The sequence below is a fragment of the Rhyacophila brunnea genome, unplaced genomic scaffold (assembly GCF_057557595.1).
Source record: "Rhyacophila brunnea isolate RB1 unplaced genomic scaffold, BYU_Rbru_1.0 scaffold_76, whole genome shotgun sequence".
NCBI lineage: Eukaryota > Metazoa > Arthropoda > Insecta > Trichoptera > Rhyacophilidae > Rhyacophila > Rhyacophila brunnea.
In genome coordinates, this window is record NW_028233346.1 from 269,323 (window position 1) to 275,368 (window position 6,046).

Here is a 6,046-nt window from a genome sequence, read left to right on the forward strand (position 1 = left end):
CCAGCGTAAAATTGTATTTAAACAATATCGGACTTCACAATGCAATCAGATCTAGAAGCATTATAATGTTATGTAAAAATTTTTTTTAACAATAATATATAAAAATATACTGTTATTATGAGTTCGTATAAACAAAGTTATTTAGTTAGTAATGCGTGATTTAAATATCTGTATATACATATTACTATCAAAATTAAAAAGATAATGGCCTCATTCTGATTGCACGATTTTTCGAATTTTGAAAAGCAATATTTTTTATATATTTCTAAGATTAAATATTTTAGATAGAACAAAGGCGAATATAATATACTTTTATTCTAAAAATGAGTCTAAAATAACTAGAAAAATTTACATAAAGCCAAATAAATATAAAATAAGTGGATGTTTTTGTACTATAGTTAAGGTTTTCATGCATAATATGTTATATCTCAACTATTTTTTATATAGGTTATAGAAATAATAAGTGCGAATTTAACATTATGAATACATTAAAGTATCAATAGTATTGCTTTAAAAACATTTTATATCCTCTGATAAATGCATATATTATGGAGCTAGGATTATTATTTTTTAGATTTGATAGATTAAATTTTGTTTATATTTTCAAATCAATTTTATTTGAGATATAAATTTTGTGATTTAGATCTTACAAAAAATATAAATTAATACAATTTACCAATTTATATATATTGTAAATAGAAAAAATTCGGTAACCAATAAGTGCCCAAACAATGCCAGTTTTAAAACCAAATGTCTACTATTTACGCATCTTAGCTGAATCGGGCATCAATATTTTAAGTAATAAATTCGACATCTTTAGTTTGTAGAGCAAATTAAAATAGAAATTGATAAATATATATTTGTATGTGCATATACAATATTAAAAGCCAATATGCTGTTGAGTTTCTTCACACGAAACTTAAAATCAAAACGTAAATTTGCTCATTTAATATAACAATAAATTTTATTTAAGAATAGAATCTACTAAAAGATAAAATTTTTCATTTAGAAAAAAAAAATATGATCCTCTACAAGTTCCAAAATTTATTTATATAGAATTATTTTCTGCACTTAACTCTCTGCACAAGTAGTATTTTAAGATTAAAAATTTCGGTTTTAATGCAATTTTTTGCAAAGTTTATAGCTAAAAATCTTCAATTTTAGGCCTCTTTGTATAGTTTCATTGACTAACATACACACGATTAAAGTGGAGAATTAATTATGTGCTATTCTTATATGTATAACAAGTAAAAAAGCTGTTGTAGGTATGATATGATGCTTTCAAGAGGCTGTAACTTCTATAACATAGTTAAATTCTAATTTACAAGCAGTTTTGACATTAGATCACACATATAAAATATTATGCATAAAAAATATATTTAATTTTTTTATATCCAAAAATATAAATTCGAGGCTTAATATATGAGAAATAAATTTTCAAGTAATGATGAAAAAAAGAATTGATGTAGCATTTAAGTGTTTTATAGCATATTAGAGCATTTTATTTATTTATGATTTATTTATGGTTTTGGTATAAGTAATAAAGAAATTTTTTTCTAAATTTATTATAAAATAAAAACGGTAAAGCTAGAAAACTTATACTTATGATACGAATTTTTTACTTTTCATGTGACAAAAAAAGTACTGTATGATATGTTTTATAATCCTAAGCGTGGTAGAATTAATATGAAGGTAATAAAAATAAAATCTTGTAATTGTGTATTGATAGTAGAAATTTGTATATTTATTTTAGTAAAAATTTATTCATATCTATGCAGAAGTTAAAATATAGAAAACACAGATCATTATATACTTTATAATAATTTAAAATTCTTTTCAAATACATTTTAGTTTAGAAAAAAATAAATTGTAGAGAGAATCCTTATACTAGTATCAAAAAATCTTTATATTCAATGCTATTTTAAGATACAAAAAGCAAAAAAATATTATTTTTACATGTGGCGAATCATAAGTCAATGCAATAAATCGATACCTAAAAACTCATTTAAATTTGATTTGATACACTAGGGCGCGGTTTTGTGCTTTTGGAGCTAAGAATAGGTAGTTGATATTAAAATAATGTGTTTTAAAAAAACAATAAGAAAAATATTATTATAACAAATCTTAAAACCTAAGTATTGGTAAAAAATACTAAATTAATAGTTTTAAATATACTATAGTGGCAACGAAACATTATATTATCAGCTTGTGTTTTCATTGTTCGATTTTAAGAATTTATAATGTGCAAATTTTAAAATATATATCAAAAATTTAGCATTTCATCTTAAACACTATTGTGTAAAATTTACTTTTGTTCGAAAAATATCTCTAAAAAAGTAGCCAATTAGCATATGCCAAATCAACTTAAAATAAGATAAAGTTTTTGACACAATAGTTAAGGTTTTTTTCCATAATATATTATAAATCAACATTTTTTTTAAAGACTATAGATATAATAAGTGCGAATATTTTACTATGAATTTAAAATTTATTGATATTATTGCTAAGAAAATATTTTTAATACCCTATAATCAATACATATATCATGGTACGAATACGATGATTTTTCTGATTTGATTAGATAAACTTTGTTTACATGTTAATGTTCAAGATGATGAAAGATATAAATTTTGTATTTTAGATCTTACAAAAAATTGCTAATTATCACATTTTCCCAATTTATTATACATAATTTGTGTTTATAAAAAAATTGGGTAGATTAATTTATCCAAACGAACTTGTTCACAGCCAAGATGTAATTATTGTCGCATTTTAACTAATTTAAGAGTAAAATTAAAATAATTTGAAAGCATTATTCTTGTTGTAGAAACGAAAAAAAATGCGATGAATATAGAGTTTATATATAATATACACAGCTTTTCTTGCTCAACATGCCCGTAAAATCCTTTATCTTTACCATATAATAAAAATGTGAAATTGTAGATTTTAATTTAACAATACCCTTTTCTGAATTGGATTATAAAATCCCTAAAATTTATTTTCTATTTAAAATAAACCAAAGAACGAGTCGAAAGCCTCAGATAGACTTTGATTTTATATATTTTAAAGATAAAAAGAATGCACTCGCAACTTTTTGCTTATTCATATTGATAAATGCTATTTAATATAAACTTCCAAAAGCCGCATATCAAAACATTTGGAATGTCAACTGAAGCAGTAACGTATATACAAACAAAGGTATTGAGTATAGAGAGAATGCATGAATAAACAGTCTTGAATGGTTGGGGAGGTTTGTGAAATATTGAAATAGGTATTTGCAGATTTGTATGTTCAAGTAAATTAAAGTGCTACCAGAAAAATTGGGCCGGCTAAAATCCACATTAACTCATAAATATATACAAAACAATGGTTAAAAAATATTGTGCAGCCCAATAGAATGTCTGGTGCATATATTTGTAATTTTTTTTTAGAAAAGTATCCGTGAGTTCGAATCCAGTTAAAACGATTTTAGAATTGCCCTTGCAGCTTATTGGTAATGAACATTGGAATTAGTATTATGTATTAAATTACTCTATATTTTGATATATTTTGATTTCAAAGGCATGGCCTCTTTTAATGCATCTATAAGATTATATTTTGTATAAATATATTAAAAAATTCGAGGCTTTTGATAATCGATCGAATTTCCATTTCGCTCAAAAGTATCCGTGATATTTATCTATACTATGTACTTCGAAAAAATGATAATAAAATCATATTCTAAATTTTTTCAAAATGCAAAAATCATAATCTTATCGGATAAAATACCAAAAAATGGGTTTAAAATAAATAAGCATTATTATTTTACATAAATATGATGAAAGCGTTTTTAAGTATTTTTAGATCATTAAATTCAAAAACGTGAGAAACAGAGTTGAAAATAAACAGAAAGTGAATTTAAATTATAGCATCAGATCGGTTAATATCATTAAGCAGAATATTCAAAATTTTATTCTACGTACCCGATGTAGTAAAAACACATCATTTTATGTATGGGTTCATATTGGCACTGGAGTTTCGGATTTTAAATTCAAGCATAATGTTATTTATTTCCTGTGAGCTTATCACATCAATACCCTTGCCCATTAAAAAAAAATTTTAATTACAACTACTTGTCTATTTGAATTTACAGGAAGAAAATGGGTATAACATAAAAATCAGAAGCAGAGCACTACAAAGACAAATCATGTGAAACTGTGTCTGTAACCGAGCAAATAGATGTGTTAGCATTGGAACGTGCGCAAACCGTCTTGAAAACATCAACAAAACGACTGAAGTTATAATAGATCTATAAGTCAACAGAATCTTCTTTGGATGAATAGGTTCAAGATGACTATGGGCAATTTTAATACGCTTTCATCGTATGTCACGCTTCAGATGGGAGAAACTCTAAAAATATCACAACGGAAAATTCCAAAGTAATTTGTCATAACAGGAATATAAAAAAAGAGCGATGAGAATATTATAGACTAAAATGAAAAGAAGTCGGTTGCCAAACGATTTTATACCGAAAACATCAAATACACAAAAGGTGCAAAATAAAGTGATTCATCCCATTTTGTAATTGCAGAGTATAAGGGTCAACTTATGTAGAAGGTAATTTATTGAAATATACGAAAGCTATAAAAAGAAAACAATGTTGAATTTGTAAGGACAAGAAAAATCACATGCTACAAAGTTGACTCTAATATTCTCAAAACTTTTAATATTATAATAGGGACAATTAAATCCACCCAGATTCCCAAGAATATGTCCGATGTTGCGGTATTGCTACAAAACGCACAACAGACTTACAGACGTCTCACAACAAAACCGAAAAAAGACAACGAATATATTTTGGAATAAATTGCGCTATTGGAAAGAATAAAAGATGGACTAGAATTATATAAAAATAAACGAAGTGAAGTTAAAGAAGAGGAAAAAAAATTAAGAAAAATAATGCGATCAAGAAACATGATCCTAGGCATAGATGATCATCTTAAAACATTGCTACATGTTTATACGAAAATATCAGAATTTAAAATAAAAAAATAGAGCAGTACAAAAAAGGATGTGACTTTACCAGAGAATAAAAACTGCTTTGTGCTTGATAGAAGACTTATTTTACAGAGGATTGACTCAAAATTAAAATTATACAATCGAAGCTTCAGATGAACAAATCAATAACTTTTGGATAAAAATGTGGGAAAAAGATACCAAAAATCGCAACAAAAATAATTATTACCTATGCCCATTTCTACCTGTCCAAATACAGGAAAACAAAAGCTTAAAAACAGAGTTTATATTTGATAATATAATAGAATCAATGCCGAACTGAAAAGCTGCTGGACCAGATGAAATCTTTAATTTCTTCATTAAAAAATAACGAGCCTATATAAATTTATATATCAGATTATATGAGATGAATATTTCCAGGATAAAAATCAGGAAAAATGGTTTTACTCAGGTACGACACATCTTATACCAAAATCAGATGTCAAGATAGGAAATGAAGTCAGATCAATCACATTTATTTCAATTTAAATAAGTTAAAGACAAAAAAGGTTATAACATAATTTAGTATGAAGTGAAGACAAGAGAATTAATTGCAGAAAATCAGTTAGGAACAATAAGGCGAGTTCAAGGAGCAAAAAAACAAGCTCTTATATATATTGCGATAGATAAAGAGCATGGAAATAATCTATATACAACGTCGATTGATGTAAAAAAAGGCATTTCTCTCAATAGAACATAAATACCTACATGCTTGTAATGAAAATTTAAATCTACCAGCATGGATAACATCTTTTTTTAAAAAGATTACAAGTAAATAGAGTGTATAATTAAGCTAAAATAGAGAAGAAATCATGTATCAAAGAAATTAAATAGGGTATACAAAAAGAGACTGCCTGTCACCTTTTTTTTTAGTTCTATGCCTTGATCCCTTATGCAGAAAATTAAATGAACGCTTTCCAGGGGTAATGTATTGAACGATGAAAACTCTTATACAACAAATCACCCTCTCTTCATAGATGACCTCAAATTAATATCAAAAACTCCAGAAACA